This window comes from Notamacropus eugenii, chromosome 5 (genome assembly GCF_028372415.1).
Source record: "Notamacropus eugenii isolate mMacEug1 chromosome 5, mMacEug1.pri_v2, whole genome shotgun sequence".
In the NCBI taxonomy this organism is placed as follows: domain Eukaryota; kingdom Metazoa; phylum Chordata; class Mammalia; order Diprotodontia; family Macropodidae; genus Notamacropus; species Notamacropus eugenii.
Genome location: NC_092876.1, coordinates 97267904 through 97295639, shown reverse-complemented (window position 1 = coordinate 97295639; position 27736 = coordinate 97267904). Strand labels below are relative to the sequence as shown.

General features: G+C 40.3%; 1 long non-coding RNA gene and 1 pseudogene across 1 annotated transcript in view; one reads left to right on the top strand and one right to left on the bottom strand.

The window, feature by feature from the left end:
- Positions 1–27736, bottom strand: part of LOC140504917 (uncharacterized) — a 99256-nt gene that overhangs the window by 33872 nt on the left and 37648 nt on the right. Inside the window, exon 4 of the long non-coding RNA XR_011967282.1 lies at positions 5415–5491. This is a non-coding gene — a long non-coding RNA (uncharacterized lncRNA). The remainder of the gene's footprint in view (positions 1–5414; positions 5492–27736) is intronic.
- Positions 16058–19490, top strand: LOC140503176 (ecto-ADP-ribosyltransferase 5-like; annotated as a pseudogene).

Genomic DNA, 27736 nt, shown 5'->3' with positions numbered 1-27736 from the left:
AATCCAGGTTAAGCATTTGGGTTATTGTTCAATCATTTTCAGTTGTGTCTGACTCTTTGTGACCCCTTTTGAGGTTTCCTTGGCAAAGAGACTGGAGTGATTTGCCATTTCCTTCTCTAGCTCACTTGACAGGTGAGGAAACTGAGGCAAACAAGGTTAAGTGGCTTCCCCAGGGTCACACCGCTACTAAGATTCTAGGGTCAGATTTGAACTTAGGAAAATGAATCTTCCAGACTCTAGGCCTATTGTTTGATCCTCTGTACCATCTAGTTCTCTGAATCTGAGAAGCCTTGACAAATAATTGAACTTGACTAAGCTTCAGTTTGCCCAACTATATAAAATAAGAGGGTTGGACTAGATATCTAATGTCTCTTTGACCACTAAATCTACGATTTATGATCTTTAAGTGACTTGGAGGGATGGGTGCCTGTTGATGAGTTAGAGGAATAAAGGTAAACAAATGAGTTTTGGGAGGTGTTGAGGTATGTTATTTAATGGGTTTAAGATGGAGTGAGATCCAATGAAAAGAGCACTAGTCCTGCAGTCAGAAGGAACTGGGTTCAAATATGTATGACCTTAAACAAAGTAATCCTGGGTCTCAGTTTCCTCATCTAAAAAAAGGGAGGTTAGATAAGACAACCTCTAAGTTCCCTTTTACTTTAAAACTAAGAGCATATAAAAATGCAGGTATGAGTTAGGGGGGATGGTATATAAAAGTATGGGAGGGTTAAAGGTATGTGAAGATGACAGTGGGATGAGAATTTGAATGAGTAAGTTTAGGGGTGACGTTGGATGGACATAACTGAATTTGGATAATGAAAGTAGGTGTGAGCTTGAGGAAGAATTGTATCCAAAAGGAAAAAGGGGAAATCATCCCATTATCTTCTGATCTGCTCAACCTCACATGGAGAGTACTAGGTGCTATTCTGGAAACCACTTTCTAGGTATCTCCTCCCCTCTGCTTAGCTCAATACATAGAGCATCATTAATGAAAGAGACCAAATCAAATGAAGGCTAGTCTAGAACTTCAACCTTAGATGGTCAAATTGGGGCTGATTTTTAAGGGGAACTTCAACACTGCCTTCAAATCTCGAAATCATTTTGACATTCCTTTCCTGAGGCCTACTGTGCAATACACTGGTCTAAGAAGTAAGAAGAGCAAGGTATGACCTATACCCCAGAAACCTATGAGTCTCCTTAGGCAAAAAAGTCACAGATTCTTGGACCATCTAAAGGAATGAGGAACCTACAACATCCTGAGGAAACCTGTGCTGTGTTTTGATATCACTGACCACTAAGAAATGCTTCCTGAAATTGACTTGAAATCCGTTTCTTTGTAACTTGCACTTGGTACTGGAAGCCATACAGAAATGTGTAAGACACTCCTACCATGTCATTATCTAGTCCTTGAAGATAGCAATCAGAACTATACAGCCATGAGCCTATACACAAGATAAAAATAGATCATATTTATATGGTTTTAGCCTTGCAAAGCTCTTTCTATGCATTATTCTACTTGGTCACATAAAGTCAGGCAGTGCATATTAAGTGCCATTGTCAACTCCTCACTCTCACCCCCACACAAACAGCATCTTGCAAATCTTAGCATAGCTTCTGACACATATGTTCCCTTAATGACCTATGAAAAACACTACCACCTCCAAAGAAAGAATTGATAGAGTCTCAATGTAAATCAAAGCTTCCATTTTCTTTTCTTTATTTTTCCATCTGTGTTCTCTTTTGCAACATGGCTAATAAGGAAATATATTTTGAATGACTGCACATATGTAATCTATATCAAAGTGTTTACTTTCTCAAGGAGGGAAGGGAAGGAGGGAAATTTGGAACTCAAAAACTATTTTTAAAATATTAAAAAATGTTTTATATATAATTAAAGAAAAATAAAGTAAAAATTCTTTGAAAAAATATACCCATAAATAAATATGTGTGTATATACACACATCCCCTTTTATACAGGGATATGTGTATATGTGTGTAGATAGATAGATAGATGATAGGTAGATAGATAGATAGATAGATAGATAGATAGATAGATAGATAGATAGATAGATAGATAATTAGATAGATAGACAGATATCCCCTTTTGTCTTCTCACCATCCTATTATCCTACTTTGAGTTAGTTCAAGCCATCATCATCTCATTCCTGGACTAAAAAAATAGCCTTCTAGTTGGTCTCCTTGCTTCAAGTTTCTCCCAATTCTCATCTATCCGACATTCTGATAACAAGGATATTTTTCTAAACCATGGGTCTAACCATGTCCCCATGCCCTACTCACAATTAACTTTACCATTTGGGATTTAAAGTTCTTCACAATACAGCCTCTTCCTACCATTGTAGCCTTCTTACACTTTTCCTCCATTCCACACACTCCTCAGACCAGCTTGTTCCTCAAACACAACACTCTGTCTCTGCACTGGCAGTCTCCCATACCTGGAATGTTCTCCCTCCTTATCTCTGTCTCAGCTTCCCCGACTTTCTTTGAGACTCAGATCAAATCCCACCTTCTACCACAGATCTCTTCCAATCCCCCAAGCTGTTAGTGCCTTTGATCTGAGATGACCTTCCATCTACTTTATAGGACTTATTATTTACACGTTGTCTCTCTCGTCAGAATGGGAGAGCTCTGCGAAGGTCGCAGCTGTCTTAGTTTTTTCTGAATCCCCAGCCCTTACTTAGTTAGCACAGTGCTTGACATATACGAAGTGCTTAAGAAATGTTTCTTAATTGACTGACTGACCAGAGGAGTAGGGCAGATCTTTAGTGCTAAAATAATGAAGAGCAGAGAGAGATGTGGGTAAACTGGAGTGGAGATGCCCCCCTGAGCCTTCCTTGAATAATAATAATTATAAAAAATAGCTATATAATAATATTATATGTTTATGTGTATTTAAAATAATTAATAAATAAATGAGTCCTCTACCTTAGAAAAATATAATGCACTGTGTACATTTGAAGCCTTGTTGTCTTGCCCCTGCAGCCCCCAGAGAAGCTGGAGATGAAGTACTTTCTCACCATTGCTGTGGTTGCCTACACGATCTTCATTTCACAGCAAATCCCTCAGGTACCACTCCCCCTCATCCCCTGCACCACACACACACACACACACACACACACACACACACACACACACACACGGCTAGCTGCCTTTCCCCTCCCAACACTGAGAGATTCCTAGAACCTACATGCCAACTCCAAGTGTGGCGGCAGGGACAGCTTTCCCCAAAGTCAGTTCCAGCTGGTTTTTCAACTTGTTGAGATGTCTTCTCCATTGTCTGCCCTTCCTACCCAACCCCTTTGGGTCCATCGTGGAGAGGTCAGTGCTCACCTCTCTTCCTCACCAAATCCATCTCTCCCTAGAAGGTTTCCCAAAGTGCTCCAGGTCACTCTGACCTCTGGTCCAGAAGTCAAGGCTAAATCCTCATCTGTTGTCCAACTCCGTACAATTCCAGAAACAAACTCAGCACTAATGCACCTGTCAAAGTGAATAGCTATGGTATTATTCTCCTCAAAACAAAACAAGACAGAAACAGAAAACTATGCCAGTAAGATAAAATGCAGACTCTTCAGCTGGCCTCCACTATTGGACACTGACTCACCTATTCATAAGGTTTTTTTTTTTTCATTCTACCCCCTTTCTAAGTCCACTAGGACATGATGTCATGCATTGAGAGCTGGTTTCAGAGCTAGAAAGACCTGAATTCATATCGAACACATAGTGACTAGGTGACTCTACTGGGCATCTCTTAAACTCTAGCTCTGGACAATTCTCTAAGACTAAGTTTCAGGGAAGATACTGACCTGCATTCACAGACAGAGCTTCCTCATCTGGGAAAACCCTAAATCAGTGAACCCACAGGTCTAATCCCATCTCCCCTTCATACACTCTGTGCTCCATCCGGACCAGACTATTCATGATGACCCCATTGCCCCTAGCCCTCTCTATGTATTCAATCAAGCTGTCTCTCCTCAAGTGCCACCTTCTCCCAAAAACCTTCCCTTAGCCCTCCCAGCTCAAAGCGATCTTTTCTTCCTCCCACATTCCTAGAACCTAACAACAATAATGATAATAGCATTTCTAGAAATATGTTTTCTAAACTATGAATATTCAGTACATCTTTAAAGTTTATAAAGCACTTTACAAATATTATCACATTTGATCCTCATAACTCTGGGAAGCAGGTGCTATTATGATCCCCATTTTGCACTTAATGAAACTAAAGCAGGCAGAGTTTGAGTGACTTGCCCAAGGTCACATAGCTGGTAAACATTTGAGGCTAAATTTGAACTCTCATCTTCCTGACTCCAAGTATGGAACTCCATCTGCTATACACTAGAAGGAGACAATATTTGTTGCGTGCTTTTTAAACCTTAAAGTGCTACCTAAATGCCAGTTATTATTACAAAGACAGAAGCCTGCCTTCAAGGAGCTTATGTTCTACTGGATATCTAAGTGTACTTGTATAAAATGACATTTAAGCGGGTGTGTATCTATGCCTGCTCAAACAACCTCCCATCACCCAGTCTATGGGATATCATGCTTATTTTTGTATATATCTTATCTTTCTACCTTCATGCCAGCTCTTTGAGGAAAGGGCCTGAGATATTCATCTCTGTATCTCCAGTGATCAGGACCCTACAGGTTTTTAAAACCATTCTAGACATCTTTCCCTCTAATTGTCTTATGTGCTGAGAGTTGGGCAGCTGCAAAGAATGTTTTTTCTATACTAGATTGTACCTTATCTAAGGAGACAATGCAAAAATTGCTGTCAGTCAGTCGTTTCAGTCATGTCCTACTCTTCCAATCCCATTTGGGGTTTTCTTGGTGAAGATAATGGAGTGCTTTGTCATTTCCTTCTCCAGCTCATTTGACAGATAAGGAAACTGAAGCAAACAGGATTAAGTCATACAGCTAGTAAATATCAGAGGCTGGATTTGAACTCAGGAAAAAATCTTCTTGACTCCATGCTTGGCATTCTACACTGAGCTACCCACCAATACTAATACAGAGCTTCATATCTTAGATATCTCCCCTGCCCAGGCCATCAAGAGTCTTACCTATCAGAAAACAGTGGAAAGAGCAATTCTGGAGTCAGAACTCATGAGTTCAAAGGTCCCTTTCTTCTGCTTAAAGCTGCTAAGCCCTTGGGCAAAGTCAGTTCTGCTATCTGGGCCTCAATTTCCTCATTTGCAAAAGAAGAGACCTTCGAAGATCCCTTCTAACTATATATGACTCTGTGATCCCAAGTTAGAACCAAGCAGAAAGAGGCACCACCAGTATTTGAGAAGTAGTTTGAGAAACAGGAGGACAGTGCCTCTGGTGGGGGAAGGGGGGTCTGGCTGTCTTTAATCTGATGCCAGTAACTAAAGTATCCATTATTTCCCCTATGGTACCTTTACAACTGATCCTTTGGTGACAAGAGTTGTGTGTCTGGCCTTAATTCTTGCTCTGATGAGTAGTTTAGACTTTTCTGGAGAAGAGAATACAGAGAGGAAACTGGGGTAAGATCAAGCTAGGAAGGTAAATCTTGGCAAAATTTTAAAAATACCTCCTGTGTGCTAAACCCTTGGCTCATCCCTGGACCAGAAGGAAAGTTTGGATAAAACAAGACCCATGCCTAGCAGAGTTCACAGCCTAGAAGGGAGATATTTGCACATCAGGGGAAGTGAGCAAATCTTCTCCTGTCTCCCCTGCAAGATAACTAAATACACAAGGAATCTTTGAACCCAGTAAAATGACCACTGGACTTGGAATAAGGAGATACCTGGATTCAAATTCTAACACTAACTATGTAACTCTGAGCAAGTTACTTCCTGCCTCAGTTTCCTCCTCTACAAAATGAGAGCAATAATAATGCTTATAGATTCAGGACCCACAGTCCATGAAGTCCAACCTCCTCATGTTGCTATTCAGTCATTTTTCAGTCAAGTCCCCCTTTTGTGGGCCCATTTGGGGTTTTCTTGGCAAAGACACTGAAGTTGCCATTTCATTCTCCAGCTTATTTTACAGATGAAGAAACTGAGGCAAATAGGGGTAAGTGACTTGCCCAGGGTCACACAGCTACTAAAGTATCTGTGGTTGGATTTGAATTCAGGTCCTCCTGACTGAAGGGCCAGGACTATATCCACTGCATCACCTAGCTGCCCAGTCTTTGCAATGGATCTGTCTAATCAAGTGTAACAATAACTACTCTGACCCTCTCTGTCTGAAGGCCAAGTATATGACATTTCTACCCCTTCTCCCAAGGTCTCTTCTGCCTTTAAAGACACTGGAGAGAGAGATCTCTCATCCCTGCCATTAACTCAAGACCCAACTGATTATGTTCCCCAAATTCTAGGGGTCCAAGAACTCCAGCTTCACTTAACCGCTTAACAACAGATAGAGACTACATGGTGTGTTGAATCAGAAAAGATGATATCCACACACACAAAAATAAAATAAAATAAAATAAAATAAAATAAAAATTAAGGGGTAAAGGAGGAAAATACCAGGAAGAGAAAGGGAGAAAAGGAACAGGGCAGGCTATAAGTCATAAAAGAGATAAGAAAAATCTTGTTCAATGGAGGAAAAGGGGGAGAAAATCTTCTTCAATGAAGGAAAAAAGGGAGAAAAAAGGAGAAAAATGAAGCTACTCTCTCCACATGGGGCTGAAGGAGGGAATAACATGTTCATTAAATTTGATACGAAATTTATATCACACCACAGGAAAGTAGAAGAGGAGGTGACAAATGGAGTGAGGGGAATGTTGGAAGGGAGGGCAAATGGGAGAAGGGAGTCACTAGAAATAAACGCTTTTGAGGAGGGACAAGGTTAATTGTGGGGGAAAAACATAAGGGGGAATAGAGTAGGACAGAGGGCAATATAATGAGTATTACACAACATGATTATTATGAAAGTCTTTTGCAAAACAACACATATTTAGTCTGTGCTGAATTGCTTGCGTTCTCAGTGGGGCTGGGGAGAGAGGGGTGAGGGAGAGAAGTTGGAATTCAAAGTATTAACAACAAATGTTGAGAATTTTTCTTGCATGTAATGGGGAAATAAAAAATACAGAGAATGGGGTATAGAAATTTATCTTGCCCTACAAGAAAACAGAGAAGATGGAGATAAGAAAAGGGTGGATTGTGCTAGAAGGGAGGGTACATTGAGGGAAGGAGTAATCAGAATGCAAGATATTAGGAAGTGGGGGGAGGGGAGAGATGGGGAGAAAAATTGGAGATGTTACAAAGTGAGGTAAAAGTAATTAATATTAAAACAATTGACTGAATTAATTACTGAGAATAAGTCAATGACATCTTTAGTTTGGAGAAAAGAATTTCAGTCTAAATTTCCTAGAGGAAGGTAACCTTGGGTAAAATTTGGCATTGATGGAAAAGTTAAGGTTTTAAAGATAAATTTGATTTTATGATTGCTATTTAATTAGGAATTAGAACATGTATAGACAGACATGTAAACCACTTAAGACTTGCCTCAAAAGATGTTCCTTAGCCAAAGTGAAATTATAATCATATTTGAAACCTGGTTATTGGAACTTGTCATTTTTAGATGCTATGGGACTATTAAGTGACTGTTCTTCTGAGTCTAACTCCAGGTATGGATAGCAAGAAAGGCGGTCTGAGCCTCCAATCCATGATGCCAGTAAGCCAGTGAGATGCTGGTATGAACTGCAAAAGGTGATCTCATGGGAAGGGTGGGAGAGTGGCTGTTCAGCCTGGGCTGAGGTAGGATTCTCCTGACTCAGTTTCCCCATTGACACCTGGCAACTTTAAGCCTGACTGAATGCAAGTGGACAATCTAACCCTGCGTGGAATTGATATGAAGTTGGGGAGATATTGTATCCCTGCAATGTTCTTAGTCTTAGTGGCAATTTCCTATAGTCAAAAGGTTTGTAAGCTTAATATCAGATCTACTATATTGTAGATTATTGGTAGGGGAACATCTGAGGCTAAGTCTAAAATTAAGCTCTTAGGCATAAGACTTAAGACCAACAACAATAAGTCACAGTTCTTTAATTCGTAGTAATACTGTGGAGACAACTAGTTCAAGAGCTTGTGAAGTTAGCAACATAAATATTATTCGTATCTCAGTTGGTTAATGTTTAAAAAAAAAATTCTTTGTGGTCCATATTGTAAATGCTTTAAAAAGAAGTATCACCTGACCAAAAGTTTGAATTGTTTTATCTGTTATAAACTGTGTTAAAAATGAAAAATTAAATTAAAAAAAAAAAAAACAAATAGAAGACCATAGTGGACATCTCTGCCATACTCATTCAGTGCCATTTTGACTAAAAGATTGAGGCCAAGGAATCTCTTTCCCAGATGAAAGGAAGGGACAGGATATTTGGAAATGAGATGAATTCTCCTTTTCCTGGCTGGAAAATGAGAACCAGATTGATTAAGAGGTTTCAGTAGGATAAAACAACCTGCATTTCAGCTAAAATGTCAGACACAGTTTATTAATATATAAGATTTTGATTGGAGAGATTTCTGACCAAAATGATTCTGTCTACAGGTTACAAAGGCTATTAACCCAAATAATTTCCAACTCACATTTTATACTAATTGCAAAATAAAAAGATGAGATTCCCCAGCAATGGGAAACAATGCTCCATGGTTTAGGGGTTTAGAGGTTTTGACTTACCAGATAGAACAATAGGCATATTGATGTCAGGGTACCCTTGAGGGAAAATTTATCATCTGGGAAAATTAAAGGTATTCCTCCTTTCCATCAAGTAAATGGTAGGCAAAGGAGACATCTAATTTCTTGATTTGGTCCCTGACAATGTAAAGGACATTTCTACCGTTGATCTAATCCTTAGTTCCGATTTCTCTGGTAAATATACACTGTATGGTGATTACTTCTTTGATTCAAGGAAAAGGAGAGAGAAAAAAGAGAGGTAGGAAGAAAAAAGAGAGAAAATTAAAGGAAAAAGAGAGGAGGGAGGGAAGAAGGAAGGAAGGAAGGAAAGAAAATAAATATACCAGGCTAAAGACACTTAAAATATTAATTTTTGATTTTAACAATACAACAGAGGAATAGAATACTTAGTGCTATTGACCTCCACTCTTGCCCAAAGTCTCAGATGTAAGACTTGAACTTAGGACCTCTGTCTTAAAGGACAATGAATGCTTTTTCACAATGAGTTTGCAACCAGAACACAGATGTTGTGAAAACCATCACTAAACCTCCACAAAAATGGGCAAGGAAAAGATTCACATTAACATCATTGTCACTGGACACATAGAATCTAGCAAGTCCACCACGAGCAGCTACCTATTCTACAAATGTGCTAAAACTGGTAAGAAAACCACGGAGAAGTTCACGAGGGAGGCTGCTGAGATGGGAGAGAGCTCCTTCTAAGATGACAGGATCTTGAATAAGCTAAAAACTGAACATGAGCATGATATCTCTATTGATATCTCCCTCTAGAAATCTGAGACCAGCAAGTATTATGCAACCATTAATGATGCTCCCAGACATAGAAGCCTTATCAAGAGGATGATCACAGGCACATCTCAGGCTGACTGTGCTGTCCTCATTTTTGCTGGTGGTGTTGATGATTTTTTTAAGCTGAATAGGTAGACCTGTGAGCATGCCCTTTGCTGACCTACATATTAAGTGTGAAATAACTAATTATTGGTGTCAACAAAATGGATTCCAGGGAATCCCCTCCCATAACCATAAGAGATACGAGGAAATTATCAAGTTAGTGCCCATATTAAGAAAACTGGCTACAACCCTGACACAATAGCTTTTGTGCCAATTTCAGGTTGAATGGTGACAACATGCTGGAGCCAAGCTCTAACGCAAAGGATGACAAGTCACATATCAAGATGGCAAGTCTAATAAAACTCTATTGCTCAAAGCTTTGGTTACATCCTGCCACCAACTCACCCAACTGAGTAGCTCCTGTGTCTCCAAGATGTCTACAAGATTGGCATTATTGATGGTACATTTGTTGGCCATATGGAGACTGGTGTTCTAAAACCAGGCATGGTGGTCACCTTTGCTCCAGTCAATATTACAATTGAAGTAAAATCTGTTGATATGGATCAGGAAGTGAGGCTCTATCTGGGAATAATATTGGTTTCAATGTCAAGAACATGACTCTCAAAGATATCCACCATGGTAATGTGATTAGTGATAGCAAGAATGATCCATGGATGCAGAGCCAAGATGGCAGACAAAAGGCAAGGACTCACCTGAGCTCTCCTACAAATACCTTTAAATAATGACTCTAAGCAAATACTAGAGCAGTAGAACCCACAAAAAGATGGGGTGAAACAATTTTCCAGCCCAAGACAACTTAGAAGGTTGACAGAATGATTGCTCTAGGATGAGAGTAGAGTGAAGTCCAGTGAAGGCCAGACCAGCACAGACCAGGCACCAGAAAACCAGGAGCAGGCCTCCTGGGTGACTGAATCAGAGGCAGCAGTGGTGATTTCCATACTTATCAGTCCACAGAAAGTAAGGGGATCTGACAAGTCAGAAGGAGATTAACAGGGGTACCTTTGCTGGCGCCAGAGGCAGGATTCTTTTGCATTGCCTATACTTGGATCAGGGTCACTTGGATCTAGGTCACAGGCCCAGTGTGAGGAAGACCACTAGCACAGCAGAGCTTGAGGCCACAAGGGAGCTGGAACCCAGATCACAGTTCTAGGGTCAAAAGCAGTGCTTGTAGTCACTCACAAACCAGTATACAGTAGAGGAAAGTAGTAAACACACCTCTTCCTAGATTATACCACCTTGGAAGAGCCAAAAAACTTAAAGATCCCCAGAATTATCTCTTAAAACAGTTGTAGAAAAAAATCTGAAGCTTGGGTCAGTGCCCCCTCCATTTGGGAAGCAGAGCCCCACTTTAGCATAAAGTTTATAGTAAAAAAAATAGGCTGAAAAATGAACAAAAAAAAATCTGACCATAGAAATCATCATTTACTATGGTGACAAGGAAGATCAAAAAACACACTCAAAAGAAGATAACGAAAGTCAAAACTCCTACATCCAGAGCCTCAAAGGAACATACTAACTGGTCTCAAGCCATGGAAGAGCTAAAAATGGATTTTGAAAATCAAAGAAGAGAGAGAGATGAAAAATTTGAAGAGAAATGAGAGTGGTGCAAGAAAATCATGAAAAAAAATTCAACAGTTTGGAACAGGAGGCATAAAAATACTGAAGAAAATAACACTTTTAAAAATAAAATAGTCAAAATGATAAAATCCACTGAATCCAATGAAGAAAAGAATGCCTTGAAAATCAATATTGGTCAGATAGGAAAAGATACAAAAACTCACTGAAGAAAAGAACTCTGTAAAAAGGCCAAATAGAAAGGGAGGTACAAAAAGCTCACTGAACAAAATAATTTCTTAAAAATTAGAATTAAGCAAGTTGAAGCTAAGACTTTATGACACATCAAGAAACAACAAAATCAAAAGAATGAAAAAATAAAAGAAAATGCGAAATGTCTCATTGAAAAAACAGGTGATCTAGAAAATAGATGCAAGAAAGATAATTTAAGAATTATTGGACTACCTGTAAGTCATGATTAAAAAAAAAACAGCCTGGACACCATCTTTCAAGAAGTTAATCAAGGAAAACTGCTCTGATATTCTACAATCAGGGAGTAAAATAGAAATTGAAAGACTCTACCTATGACTTCCTGAAAGAGATCCCAAAATGAAAACTCCCAGGAATATTGTAGCCAAATTCCAGACCTCCCAGGTCAAAGCGAAAATACTGCAAGCAGCCAAAAATAATTGAAATATCTTTCTGGATGCTTGCATGCAAATCTTACTCTCATCAGAATTGCCTCAAAGAGGGAATAATATATACATTCAATTCAGTGTAGAAATCTACCTTACCATACAGGAAAGTAGGAGGGGAAAGGGATAAGAGAAGGGAGGGGAGTTGATAGAAGGGAGGGGAGTTTGGGGGAGGTAATAGTCAGAAGAAAAGTTCATTTAAGAATAATCAAAGTAAAAGGAGAGAGCAGGATAAAAAGAAGGAAATAGGATAGATGGAAGTACATAGAAATTATTACCATGAAAAGAAATTTACAGTTAGTTTCCCTGATAAAGACTTCATTTCTCAAACATATAGACAACTGAGTCAAATTCTTCAGTTAATAAAAGGTCAAATGATATGAACAGTTTTCAGACAAAGTAATCAAAGTTATCTATTGTGATATTTTTAAATGCTCTAAATCATTATTAATTAGAGAAATACAAAATAAAGCAACTCTGAGCTACTACCTGACACCTGTCAGATTGGCTAATATGACTGAAAAAGAAAACTGACAAATGTTGAAGGTAATGTGGGAAAATTAAACAGTAATATATACTATGAGGAAGTGTACATGAACTGATGCAAAGTGAAATGAGCAGAACCAGGAGAACATTGTACACAGTTAACAGCAATATTATATGATAATCTACTATGAATAATTTAGCTATTCTCTGCAATACAATGATCCAAGATAATTCTGTAGGACTTATGATGAAAGGTGTTGCTCAAATCCAGAGAAAGGGTTGGTACAGTCTTAATGCAGATCAAAGGTACTTTTTCTTCATTTTTCTTGGGTATTTTTATCTGTCTTTTCTTTCACAGAATGACTTACATGGAAATGCGTTTTGCATTGTAGGTCAAAAAATTGCTTACCTTCTAGATAAGGGGAGAGGGAATGGAGGGAGATAATTGGAACTCAAAATTTGAAAAAAAAAATAAAGTTTAAACTGTTTTTACATGTAATTGGGAAAAAATAAAATATTAAAGAAGAAAAAAAAGAGACAAGTAACAATACTTTAAAAAAAGAACAATTCACACATGGAAAGCAGCTGGCTTCACCATGCAGGTCATTATCCTGAACCATGCGAGTCAAATCAGTGCTGGCTAGGCACCTCTTCTGGATTGTCACACTCTTCACTTTGCTTGCAAGTTTCTTGAACTGAAGAAGATGGATCATTGTTGTGGTAAGAAACTAGAAGATGGCCCTAAATTCCTGAAATCTGGAGATGCTGCATAGTTGACATTGTTCCAGGCAAGCCCAAGTATGGAGAACTTCTCTGATTGTCTTCCTCTGGGTCATGTTGCTATGAGGCAAACCATTGCAGCTGGTGTCATTGAGGCAGTTGACAAGAAGGTCTACTGGAGCTGGCAAGGTAACAAGATCTGCCCAGAAGGCTAAATGAATGTTCCACACAATACCTGGCACCCCAGAATTGATAAGTGGTAGAAGGAAGGTCTCAGAACAGTTTGTCTCAATTGGATATTGAAGTTTAATACTTAAAGCCTAGTTCATGATCACAACACATCATAAAAGTTTCAGGAGGAAAGCAGTGTTTTAGGACTATTTGGTTGGTGGCAGTTTTAAGCTATTAGTTTTTGAAATCAGTAATGTTTAAATGGAAATAACTTGACCAAAAACCTGTCACAGAATTTTGAGACCATTAAAATAGTTTAATGTAAGCAGGGAAGGCAATGAATGACCTCCACTGTACCACACTGCTTCCCAATGTATTCTTGTACTAATTTTGTCAACAACATTATGGGAGAAAAGAAATCAGGCAGAATAATAATTATATAAACCCAAATGGTCTTGTTTAAACAAAGGTCAGGTTACTCTGAACAGTGTTCCAATTCTCCATGGAGTTTTAAATTTGTATAGGTTTAAAAAGTAAATGAAATAAGGAATAGTTGGAAAACATCAAGAATGTAATATTTTGCAGTTTCTATATGTTCATTCTAATTCTGTGATAATCTAAGTTTTACATTCTAAAGCAAGTTGCTACTTAAGCAAGGTTTTGATTTCATAAGAATGAACTTGTCATATCAGTCCTAATTATCAAGGTTGCTTCAAAATGGAGTTCATCTTGTTCTCCTCCAGCCCAGGTCTCTTGATCCTAAGTTCTTCCAGGGAAGATGGAAAGATCACAGCTCCTCACAGAATCGTAGAATTACAACCTTGAAATTAGCCTCAAAAGTCCATTACCTAAAGCCTTACTAGCAACCGCAATATTCTCGACAAGGCAGCATTTGGTCTTCATTAGAAGACCTACAGTGATGAGGAACTCATTGTCTTGAAGGCTCCCCATACACTGAAAGATACTTCTTGGCAATGCTTATGTGTATCTGGTAAGATATAGCCCTGGTATATGGCTTATATTCTCAGTCTCTCCTTCCAGAGGTTAAAAAAAATCAGTGCAGATAAATTTTAAATATTTGCTGGTGTTTATGTTCTCCAAATATGAAGCATGAATTGTCATTGCTTTCCTTTGCACACACTGAGCACAAGCATCACACTCCTTGGAGGCATCTAAAGCTGTCTTGGGTCAGGCAGATCTGTTTCTTATCAGCTCTAGAATCCTTTCTTGACCCATATTTCCAAAGCCATCACACAGAGCTCTCATGGCCATAGAGTACTATATTCTGATTAGTACCAGCTATTTCCTGCTACGGAATGAATCCCAGGCCAGTTCAGCACTCCATTGCATAACTCTTATTTCTGCCATTTTCTCCACAGTAACATTCTTTCTGCCTACTAAAAGTCCCTCAGTGTCATTAACTTGCTTTTTGCCTAGTATGCCTTCTTTTAGCACTTCATCCACCATCTTCTCTTGCTGCCAGTTACCCACAGACAACTAAGGTAAGAAAGATTGGTTCAATGAAACAAAATTAACAACTCCATCTGGAGGGAGTCCCAAGTTCTCAACTACACTTCCACTTAACTCTAGTCCCACAGCTCTCCCACCTTTCAGTGTCACTTCAGCTTCATTACCATGTGGCCTTTGGAACAGGTCACCCACATCCACATTAGTTTTCCTAGCCTGTAGCAAATTTTGAAGTAGTATTGGCTAGTGGTGCTGCCCAAATCTGGAAAATGGTATATAAATTGGCACTGCTCCAACTATGAGTCAAAGGATTGTTAGTCTACACATGAAGTGTTGTTCCATACATGTAGTCTTTGAACTTTTCAGTGAGAGTCCACTTCAAAGTCAAGAACTCAAGCTCATAGACAGAGTAATGAGTCTCACTGTCAACCAAATTTCTCTTGGTAAATGCAGTTGATCTCTGGTGGCCATCCCTCAGGATAGCTCTCAGACCTTCCAGGCTGGCATCTTTGTCAAGAACAGAAGGGTTTTTACTAGGTTATACATAGGCCAACACACGTTTATTTGTAAGGAAACAGACGACCTTTGAAGGATTGTTTTCCACAATAGTCAGATCATCCATCCAAAGGGCTTTGTTGGTTTTTAAGACAAGTTTTCATTCCTTACCCTTTAATTTCTGAATCTCCTCAATGATATATGCATGGATAAAGTCATTCTTAACCATTTAACCACTTAATCATATTATTTAACCATTGTCAAGAAACAGCAATATACTTAACAAATTTGCAATAACAACCACCAAATACTCTATAAAGCCTTTGAATCTCAAAGACTGAGGGGACTCAATCAATGCAGAAACTCTTCTACATTCTCTTGGTGAAGATTCATATTTTGTTAGGATACCAGGTGACCCACATACTTAACAAAAGCTTTGCAAAAGATGAACAAAAACTTTTGACATTTGTCTACTGACAGCTTCAGAGCAGTTTCCTCTGGTAGATCCAGTCTTTCATCAGCCTCTCTTCATGTTCTTCCAATGTTTTTCCAAAGACTATGAGAAGCCAGGCATGATGGTGAATGCCTATAATCCCTGCTACTGGGGAAGCTGATATTGGTGAATCACTTGAACTCTGGAGTTCTGAGCTGCAATAGGACCGAAGCCAATGAAGTGTTCAAAATAAATCCAATACCAATATGGTGAACCCATGGGAAAGAGAGTGAGGGAAAGAGTGTTGGGAGAGCAGGCAGCACCAGTCTGCTAAAACTTTAGTGCCAATCAGCAGTAAGAACAGCTGCCACTGCATTTCCAGACTAGACAAGATAGGGAAACTGAATCTTTAAAAAAAAAAAAAAAAAAAAAAAAAAAAAAAAGGCCATCTAGGTCCATTTGCACTTTCATCACCAGGTAGTTCATGTCTCTGATTACTTTCAGAATGCAATTGAGATTTCATTCTCTTTTCCAGGAAAACATTGGATTGTCAGAAAATGTCATTAGCCTTGAACGCAATGCTTTTGATGACCAGTATGTGGGCTGTGAAAAACGTATGCAGATGAAGGCAAAAGAACTCTTAGCTCAAGAAAGGGCAAGGAACTCAAATTTAGATGAAGCTTGGGTAAACGCAGAAAATATTTGGAAAACTATGTCTGCCAGCAAAAAAAGAGTGGAGAAGCTATTTGAAATTGCTGTTATTGCTTACACGATGGAAAACTCTAAGATTTACAAAGACTTTAACAAAGCAGTGAGAAAATGCTGTAAGTCCCGGGAGGCTTATATGAAGAACTTTCATTTCAAAGCTCTTCATTTCTATCTGACTAGAGCTGTTCAAACCCTAAGAACATCCTGCAAAAATGTTTACAGGGGCGTCTCTGTGAAGCTGCATCGTGACGGAGCAAAGAAGATGCGCTTTGGTCAATTTGCTTCAACCTCTCTGAAAGAAGATATAGCCAGAAGTTTTGCAAAGCCCTCAGGGACCCTCTTCAAGGTGTACACCTGTAAAGGGGCTGCTATTGAACATTTGTCAGTCTATCCAGAAGAAAAGGAGGTACTGATCCCCCCATATGAGGTGTTCAAAATCTCAGAACGTCAAAAGAATGGCTTAAAAATTTTTGAGCTATGGAGCACAGGAACATCTAGCAAGTTTAACTGTGCCTACCTAAAAGGTGAGCTGGGACCTAGAACAAGGCAGGGCTTGGATTGGACTATAGAGAGATCAAATTTGAGGTCAGAAAGGTTGAGCTGGCATTTACTACAATATTGTTCCTGAATCAAAGAAAATTGGATTCCAATTTCTGCCCCTGGCAGTTACTAGCTATGGGTCCAGTGGTTGAACTAGAGAGCCACTGATAGGCTAATTAGCTCCCTGGGGTCCCTCTCAACCCTTCCATTTCCACTGATGCCTTAGGAGAAAAAACATATTTATCCAAGGACACACAGGTGGTAAGTAGAAGAGCCAGGATTCAAATCCAGGACCTCTGAGCTCCAAATCTAGTGGTTTTAGTTGTTGCAGCATCCTGGACTAGGGTGAGAGAGTCCCAAAAGACATAATATCTGAGGACTGAGAAACTGGGAACTTCCACTAACTAAAAATTAGTCTCTGAGCATATTCTCAGAACCTGTCATTCCTGGAGCCCAGCCAGTGAAGTAATGCTGCTTCAGGAAGATACTCCTTTGGACTTGAGTAGGAATAACTGAGGGAAACTGAGCAGTCTCCATTCCTAGGGATAACTGTAGAAAAACACAGACCCTTTCTGTCTAGAAGGCATGGGTATGATCCAGTCTGGAGAGGCAAAGACTTGAGGCAATATTTAGTCACATCCTCGAATCAAACAGACTTCCTCAGAAGGCAATTTGTTCTCCATGAGTTGAGGTCTTAAATGGAGGATAACTGAGCACTCTTAGGGAATATTGCTGAGAGAATTCTTAGGTAGGGGTTGGACTCAATGGCCCCTGAGGTTCTTTCCAATTCTAAGCCTCTGTGGTCCTATAGATAAGATAGGTGACATATGGTGAATCATATGACCTGGATGGCCTAAAGGCAGTACAGTCTAAGGGAAACAGCACTGCATTAGGATTCAAAGGACCTGGTTTCAAATCCTGGCTATGCTACTTAGCACAGGTGTGGCTTTGGGCATACTACTGCTTCATTTCTCTGGGCCTGCATTTCCTCACCTGTATAGTAAGAGACTTGAATTAGATAATTTCTAAGATCCCTTCCAGCTCTGTATATGAATCTGTACCTTAGATTCTGGTATTCTCATGGACTTCACATATGCCTCTCTGGAGATCTTGTTACAGTGGTGGAGGAAGGTGGAAGGTGATAGGACACCAGCTTTTTTCAGGAATAGAATATACACACCCAGTTCTGCCAAATGAGCCATGTAGAATGAATTGGGTGGGACTGGGATATTGGGATGGCTGGGACTTAGAGTACAGAGTGATGGGCCTGGGCCTGCCCTGTTTGATCAGGTCCTTCCTAATGCTGTGATGGAGCCAATTGCAAGGGCTGCACTGATCTGAGCTGTCTAAAGCCCAGCTCTAAGAAATGAAAACATTGATTTCTGTTTCAGAAAGAGAAAGCAGTTAATTTACTACAAGGCCCTATTGAGGAATCTCTTTCCCCCTCTCCATCCTTCTCTAGGCTCCATCCATGGGGCCTGCAAGGATCCTGTCCCAGAACCCCAACTTCTTCACTTCATCCCATTCTCTCCATTTTTAGCACAACTGGAGACAGTCTCGCTGCTCAAGAAGCCACTAAGATCACATATAATTCTCACCAGAATAGAAGAGGTTCCGCAGGCTACAGATCTTCTGAACCAGTGTTCAGTCCAGAATGTCCTCCAGGACATTCCTAACTATCTATGGTACCTTCTGGTAAGAGGAGGTCAGAGATGAGGAGAAGATGAAAACAGTAGACCCTGACTCCTAATCTTCCAGCAATGATAGGAAGGGGGAGAATGGAGCCAAGCTTCCAAACTGAACTCACCCTTGATTCTATATTTTTTCCTTTACAGCTTCTGCTAATAAGGTAGCAGTTCCGGACAACTGACAACCATCTTATTCTCTGGAGTCCTCACCCTGGTCCTCCAAGCTCATTCCCAGATCTTGATATGATTGTGACTCCACTGGGGACCCATATAGACACCTCTCAGAAAAGAAATCGGAGTTGGAGCACCTTTAAGTATAATCTGCATTATTAATATTTTCCATCACTTTCTTAAATGTAGACTAACAATAAAACAAGAACTGATGTAGTATTTTCCAGTTTCTAAGTATAAATACTCACTCTGAAAATATAACAATAAGATTTCTTAAGCACATTAGAGCTGGTTCTGGAACACCCCCACATGACCTAAGGCAATGTCTGGTTATCAGACATTGGTATGCTCAGCTGCAGCAGGTTGGAGAGGGTGATAGTTTGAGTCTGGTTTTATCTTTCCCCACAATAATCCATAGAAGGTGTTAACATGGAAAGTTTTAAAGGCTTCATTTAATCATTGATTGTAAGATTATTAAATTGAAATAGTAAAGAAATGATTTCTCACCGTTAGTTGGCTTTTATTCTTAAATCACAATCATTTTCCCATACACAACCACCTATTCAGCTTTCCCTTATAACAGAGGGAAAGAAATCCAAAAGACACAGGGACTCCCAGAACCCTAAAGGTCTAGAGATAGTTAAGCCTTGGACCTATTTTGTTCTAATTTTGTTATGTTCAATAAACTGTGTGAGAACAGTATGCTAACTGAATCTGTAGATACTGGGGCCATGGCAGGGAGAGAAGAGTTCAGAGACATGCAGTTGGAGCTCAAGAGCTGCATACAGAAGACAGGTTTCATTGTTTTAGCATTTTGAGACAAATCCCTCAGCGCATATCCACATCATTCAGGAAGTGAAATCCCAAGATGGGGGGGCATGTTGAAAAATATGATATTTCTTTATTATTTTAAGTTCATCACAACTCTGGCAGGAGATGAGTGGTATGTTTCATTTTCAGGCTTTTGGACTTGTCCATCATTGCATTGATCAAAGCTAAATCTTTCCAAGTTGTTTTTCTCTATAATGTTGTTATCCTTACCTAAACTATTCTCCTCCTTTTCTGCATACTTCTCTCTTCATCAGTTCGTAAAGATTTTCCCAGTTTCTCTGAAATTACCCACTTCATCATATTTTATGCATATTAATATTGCATTACCTTCTTATGTCACCATTTATTTAGCCATTCCCCAACTGAACAACTACTTTCCAACTGGAAGCTACTATGAAAGAGATACTAAGAATATTTTATGTGTATATTGGTCTTGTCCTCTTTCTTTTGATTACTTTGAGGTATAAGCCTGATGGAGATATCACTGGATCAAAGGGTTTCCTAAACCTACTCTGCATCTCAAAATCTCCATACATATATTCTCACAAATCTTCTTTATCAATCAATATTTATTAAGCACTTATTATGTACCAGACATCTTGTAAATGCTGAGGATACAAAAAGAAGCAAAAAGAGGAAGAATCTGGAGAGGAGGGAGAGTATGTGGAGGTAGAGGGGAGGAGAAAGTGCAAAGGGCACGTGGAGCAGAAGTTTGAGAAAAGGCCTTGGATGCAGATGATCCTTCTCTCTGATCCAAGCTCCCTTCATCACCCTCTTTCCCAATGCCTACAACCCCTTGCTTTTCCTGATCAACAATGACTGGAGGAAGAGGGTGAGGAAGTGGTTTTATCTCCTTCCTATTAGAGTCAGAGTGTTGCCCAAAGCCAAGTCAACAGCAGGCAGAGAGAGGGGCCAACACCAAGAAGAAAACACAGGATAAAAGGTAAAGGAAACAGAAAGGAATTGATCGTGGGTGGGTGGTGAATGTAGGCAAGCACAGATTTGCTTGGGTGTGTGAGTGAGAAAACCATAGGATAATGGATAACCATGTGACAGGGTTCATGGGGTCAAACATTTAGGGCTAGAAAGGACCATCTAGTCCAGCTCCATTATTTTACAGATAAGGAAACTGAAGCCCAGAGAAAATACATTACTTGCCCTAGGTCGTCTAAGTGGCAGAGACAGGCATTGATCCCAGATCTTCTGACTCCAAAGACAAATTGTTTTCCTTGGCAAGAGGGATGGGACAGAGAATTTGAAGAGGTCTTAAATGAGGTAAAATGGAGTTAGGGTTTGAATCCAGGTTAAGCATTTGGGTTATTGTTCAATCATTTTCAGTTGTATCTGACTCTTTGTGACCCCTTTTGAGGTTTCCTTGGCAAAGAGACTGGAGTGATTTGCCATTTCCTTCTCCAGCTCTCTTGACAGGTGAGGAAACTGAGGCAAACAAGGTTAAGTGACTTGCCCAGAGTCACACCGCTACTAAGCTTCTAAGGTCAGATTTGAACTTAGGAAAATGAGTCTTCCAGACTCTAGGCCTATTGTTTGATCCACTGTACCACCTAGTTCACTGTATCTGAGTAGCCTTGACAAATAATTGAACCTGACTAAGCTTCAGTTTGCCCAACTATATAAAATAAGAGGGTTGGACTAGATATCTAATGTCTGTTTGACAACTGAATCTATGATTTATGATCTTAAGTGACTTGGAGGGATGGGTGCCTGTTGATGAGTTAGAGGAATAAAGGTAAACAAATGAGTTTTGGGAGGTGTTGAGGTATGTTATTTAATGCGTTTAAGATGCAGTTTGACCCAATGAAAAGAGCACTAGTCCTGCAGTCAGAAGGACCTGGGTTCAAATCTGTATGACCTTAAACAAAGTAATCCTGGGTCTCAGTTTCCTCATCTGAAAAAAGGGGGGTTAGATAAGACAACCTCTAAGTTCCCTTTTACTTTAAAACTAAGAGCATATAAAAATGCAGGTATGAGTTAGGGGGGAGGGTATCCCTCATTTAAAACAAAGTCAAGTGCAAGTCATGTCATCATTTCTCTGATGTCATGGTCTTCTTTGAAAACAAAGAACAAACACAACCACCCCACGGACTGTGTTGAGGCATTTTCACTCATAGTTGAAGATATCTGGGCGTGGGAAAGTGTCTGCTTCTCTCCAACTCCTTTAAGCATCCCCTCCACTCACAAGGTGACCCCCTATACTTTCAACATGGAGAGATTTTGAAACCAGGGATGGTAAAATTTGAGAGTACCAAACAAAAAATAAGTCTCACCTGGAGATAGGGGAGTCAGAATCCTCCCAGGGAAGACTCATACTTGAGCTGGAACAAAGGTTCAATCTTTCCACCCCCATCCCCCTTCAATGCTCCCCTCTCAAAGGCTACTTGTAGAAAGGGAGTGTTGTGATTGTCTCCTAGTCTCCAGGCTGCCTAGTGCTGAGGGAAGCATGATGTGTTCTGATGTGCCTGCTGACCTCTAGGGGCACCAAATGGACTAGGCATAGGCCTCTGTTTCCACCCCTGGACTGAGTCAGAGCCTGGATCTTTCTGCTCCCCATCCTCTCTTCTCTTGCAATGTCCAGGGTACATGCCGGCACTTGCAGTAATTGTAATTTTTATACTGTTTGGTTTTGTTGCTGTTGCTTAGTCATTTTCAGTTGTATATGACTCTTTTTGACCCCATTTGGGGTTTTCATGACAAAGATGCTAGAGTGGTTTTCCATTTCCTTCTCCGGCTCATTTTACACCTGAGGAAACTGAGTCAAACAGAATTTAGTGACTTGCCCAAGGTCACAAGAACTTGCCCAAGAACTAGTCAGTGTCTGAGGCTGGATTTGACCTCAGGTCTTCCTGACTCCAGGCCTGGCACTGTACCACTTAGCTGCCCTATGCTGTTTTGCATTATAGTTATAACATCAGTCCCCGATATGTAAAATCACTTTAGCTGAAGGGTCCTACTTCCAGCTACCATTCTTGTTGTTTGTCCTTTGTCCTCAAGGAGGACCAGAGACATCAGGAGGGTGCTATCTTGACTTCACTAGCAAGAAGATTGGATTTCAGTGAATCTGAATGCCCTTCTGATGTGACCTCAAGTGCAGGTCCCACTGATCTTCTAAACCATGTAGACCTCTCCACATAGGGAGATCATTCAGGTTTGGACTTTTCCTGTTGACAGGTCGGGTGGACCCGCTTTCTGGAACCCAGCCCAGAGAACTGGGATAATTATTCTCTCTCCTCTAAAGGCACCAGGCCTGGACTGACACCCAATTCCCATGAACTGAGGAGGGTATGGAGTAGTTCAGGATGCCCCTCCTGTCTTCTGCCCACATTCTATGCACATCAATTTAACCACAAATATTCACTAAGTGATTCCTATGTGCCCAGATCTGTGCTGTTGGGAAAACAAGAGAAGGCCACATGGTCCTTGCTCTTCATGGGTTTATAGTATATGAAGAAATACTGGGGGGAGGGGGGCACAGGATGATGGACATACTAAACAAAATATTAGACAGGGTAAGATGAGCTGCTAGATTATTCAGACCACAATTAATTCACTTAAAAGTCTTGGAGGTAGGAGAACCTGAGTGTCATCTGTATTTAATCTATCTATATTTCATCTATCGTTGTGTGAGTCGGGGCACATCATTTAATTTCTGTCTGCCTCAGTTTCTTCATATGTAAAATGACAATGATAACAGTTTTACACCCCAGGGTTGTTTTGAGGATCAAATGAAACATTTGCAAAGTGTATTGCATGCTTAAATCACCATCTTGTTCTTCAGTCATTTTAGCCGTGTCAGACTCTCTGTGACCCCCACCTGGGGTTTTCTTTGTAAAAATACTGGACCAATTTGCCATTTTCCTCTCTAGCTTATTTTGCAGATAAGGAAACTAAGGCAAACAGGGTGAAGTGACTTGCTCAGGGTTACTCAGCTAGTAAATGTCTGAGGGGGTTTGAACTCAAGACTTCCTGATGCCAGGCCCAGCACTGTATCCACTGTATCCTAACTGCCCTGAAAATCACTATACAAATACAAGTTATTATTATTATTACTGTGGCTAGTATTATTTATTGACCATCTGTGCTCCATGGCCCTGTGCTCAGTGCTGAGGGAGATACAATCTTTACATTAAACCAAACCCTGCCCTCAAGGAGCTCCATTCACAGTAAGGAGATAAGAAACAGAAATGAGGGTAACAATCAATAGCAGATGCTATGTGAATTTGCAAAGCACAGAACTCGATGCTATTCAATTAAATCCAGCAACATTAACCACCTACTTTATGTGACATTCTGTCCTAAGTAATATTTGAAAGTGAGATTGTTACAGATGAGAGGACTAGAAAGTCTTTTCTATGGGCAGTGGCATCTGAGATGGAATTTGGAGGATGGGGTACAGTTCAACAGAAAGAGGAGGAAGGAAGGCATCCCACCAACAGGCATTGGAAGCATTGCCAACATTGTAGCTAGCAGTTCTAGAATGCTTATTAAATGATCAATCAATCAGTATTACCTATGAAACCCCTACTGCACGCCAGGCATGTATTAAAAACCGTGGGAACACAAAAAGGGGTAAAAGGCCATCCCTGTCCTCAGGGACAAGTCCAAGAAGTGAGACAGCATGCAAGCAATATGAACTAAGCAAGACACGTACAGGATAAAAAGGAAATAAGTAAGTGGAGTAGGCCCTGGAAATGAAAGGGTTTCAAAATGGTTTCCTGTAGAAGGTGGGATTTTGTTTGAACTCCAAGGAAGCTAGTGATTTCAGTTGTCAGAGCAGAGAAGGAAGAGCATTCCAGGCAGCTGGGGGACAGCCTCAGAGAATGCCCAGGACTCAGAGATGGGTGTCTTGTTTGTGTGACACCCAGGAGGCCTTTGTCACTGGACTGAAGAATATACTTTGGGAAGTGAGATGTAGGAAGACTGGGATGGTTAAAGGGATATGGATTATGAAGGGCTTTGAATGCAGAACAGATCACTTTGAATTTACTCTCTGAGGCAATAGGGAGCCACTGGAGTTTATTGAGTAATGGAGTGACACGATCAGGCTTGAACTTGAGGAAAATCTATTTAGTGACTGGATGGAGGGTGGATAAGAGTGTGGAGAGACTTGAGACAGGAAGACCCACCAGCAGACTGTTGCAGGAGTCAAGTCATGAGGAGATGAGGGATTGCCCTAGAGTGATGGCAGTGTCTGAGAAGAGAAGGGGGCCAACGTGAGAGATGTTTCAAAGGTGAAACTGAGACCCTTAGCAGCAGATTGGATGTGGGGGATAAAAGAGAGAGAGGAACCCAGGATATCTGCTAGGTTGTGAGGGTAAGAGGCTGGGAGGATGGTGTTGCCCTCTACAATTATATTGAAGATGTAGGAGGTTTGGTACCAATTTATCCCCATGTTACAGATAGGGAAACTGAGGAAGACAGAGATGTAGCACTTTGCCTACTGTCACCCAACTAGTAAGTGTCTGAGATCAGGTTCAAACAGGTCCTCCTGACTCTGGTACCAGAGTTCAATCCACTGCACCACCTAGTGGTCTCATGAGCAAAGGCAAGTTAGCTGAGAAGAGATAGTGTCTTGAGGAGGCATTGAGTTGTACAGTCTAGACAGAGCCCAGAGCACCAGAAGTGCAGTGAAATGCAATAGATGGAAAGGGTAGATGGCCCCAGAAGTTCTACTTTCTTGCCTGTTGTCTCTGCATGAGGAATTTCTTCCTGTGATGATACTAAGCAGGAAAAAGGCCTCCCACAAAGTAAAATTAATCTCCTTTTCCTAGTCAAACCCAGCCCTGGCTAACTTCCAACTTCTGCCTCCTCTGTTCCTACTCACTTTCTCCTCCTATCTTAGTCTTCAAAGTTTTTTGTTTTAAAACTCATCATTAAAAAAAATAACTGAACATGTCTTCCAATGTGCACATATTTAATTTTTACAAATGATGTAGAAGCACTACTGTACAAGCAGGAATAAATATGCAGATTGTAAGTACCCATAAAACCTTTTGTGTCAGCCCAGGTGCTCTAGGGGACAGAGTGTGCTGCAGGATGGGGGCAGTTTTTCCAGTGACACCTGCAGAACAGCTGCCCAGGTGTGTGTTAGTTTGTAACTGTCTCCATTCCTCCTGTCTTCCTTTTAACCCCTTTTGATGTGACTCCCCACCTCATCCCTCCATCGAAATGAATCTCTACAGAGTGAGCCTCCATCTCTTCACTGCGAGATCTTAGGGCCTCTTATGGCCAAGCATTTTAAATCACACCTGTTATCATCAAGTTAGCTTAAAATGTGCTGAACTAAAATATCCTAAGTTTCAAATGTGAACTATTGCTTTGGCCCAGGGAAAAAAAACCTAAGGAATTTGATTTAATGCTGACATTTTTCCCAAGCAGAAACCTCCAAGAACTTTCACAGAGTTAGTTACTCTACTGTGTGTGTGTGTGTGTGTGTGTGTGTGTGTGTGTGCTTTTTTTGGACTGTTTATAGCATCGTATAATAATAAAACACTTGTTGACTGAACCCTGATCTTTACTTCTTATCCATGAGCCAAATAGAGCAGCATTCCTTATGAGCTATTGTAGAGAACCTTGAGGTGCTGGAAGAGTCCCTTATCAAGAGTTCTCCTTCTCCAATGGAGAATAATAGCTGACTTGAGAAGTTAAGTGATATATTGTTGTCAGATGCACATCCTTGAATTTGGGTGTGAAGTTCCAGGAATCAGGGCCCTGCTATACAGGATAATATTCTAAGAAGAGAGGTCCTGAGACCTTCCTTGCTACTTATCACGATCTGTTCTGTTCTCATGCCTCAATCGCTATCCTTAAGGTTTTTTACTATTTAAGCACCCCAACCCCTTAATTTATTGACTCAATATGTCTAGAATAAACTCAGCTTGTTCATATTGCTGTGTCCCACCTGTCTTTTCATCCTCGCTCTGCGAGCCCCATAACCGCCCCGGATATGCTGGACTGCACTGGCTGCAGCATCTGACGCCCAAGAGGGGCCCCGCCTGTTCCAAACAGAAGAGTCTGGTTCATGTCATAAGACCAGAGGAGGAGCCCCAGAGCTGAAGGACAAAGTAGTGGCAGGACAAAGGTGAGGGGAAGGCCTGGAAGGGGCCGCTTCTTTTGAGTGGTCTATTTCGCTTTCAGTTCTGCAAAATTAGTTTAGCAACAGGTTAGAGCCCAGGCATTTAAAAGATATAGGTGAAGTAATCATGAGGTCATGAAGTAATTCATGTGGTGAAAGGCATGAAGGACCTGGAGGAAAGGACTATAAATCTTGAAAAGTGGGAAACAGTAGGCAATCTAATGAGTGCATATTATAGAGAGATCAGACCAAGTGCTTCTTCTGTTACATATTTTCAGTTTGGAATGTACTTAAATATGTCTACAGAAACCCCAACAAGTACTATTAGCCACAAAAACAATAAAGGTAGATGCAACCTCTAGTACAAAAGAGAAGGAAGACCTGATGGAGTATGTCACACAAACATTTAAAATAGAGTCTCCTCCTCCCACTGTTCCTCCATTCTACAAGTCTAGATCACAAGTTTGTGAAAAAATTCAGGAGCCTGAATGGATTGTACAAAAAGTCCTTAGGCAAGCCACAGAAAGAGGAGAAGGAACACTTTTGGATATGAAGCTAACCTTGGTATTAATAGAAACCCCACATCCCTATAACCCAAGAGGGGCTGTAAGAGAACATACCCCTCTGGATTTTAAATTCTCAAAGAAACTACTCTGTTATGGACCAGATAGTCTTTACATTTAGTCTCTTCTAGACAGCATTTCTCAGACAGCCCTATACCCCACTGATTGGTGCAATATATATAAACCACTCTTGAAAGACAAGACTACTTAATTGGAAATCTGAATTGTATGAAAGATGTTTGGAACACAGTGATGGAAAATAAGCTAAAGTTACAATTTGTGCAGAGAATTTCTGACAATTTTTTGTTTTTGGATTCTTTCTTTTATTGTCTGTATATGTGTTCTGTCTTTACATGTTCTCTGTGTGTGTATTTGTGAGTTATTCCGGCCAGCTCCATTGTAGCTGGAATTTGGAATGTTATCTCTTTTCCTCCCCCTCATCCCTTCTCTCTGATGGCTGCAGCATCAGGGAGGAGAGTGGGAGAGAGAAAGAGAGAACCTAATCTTGTATTACTTAGTTTATGATTGCTAAATGAAGTTTTAGATAAGAAATGCAAGGAAATAATGTATGTGCAGTTTTAAAGGGGCTTTAA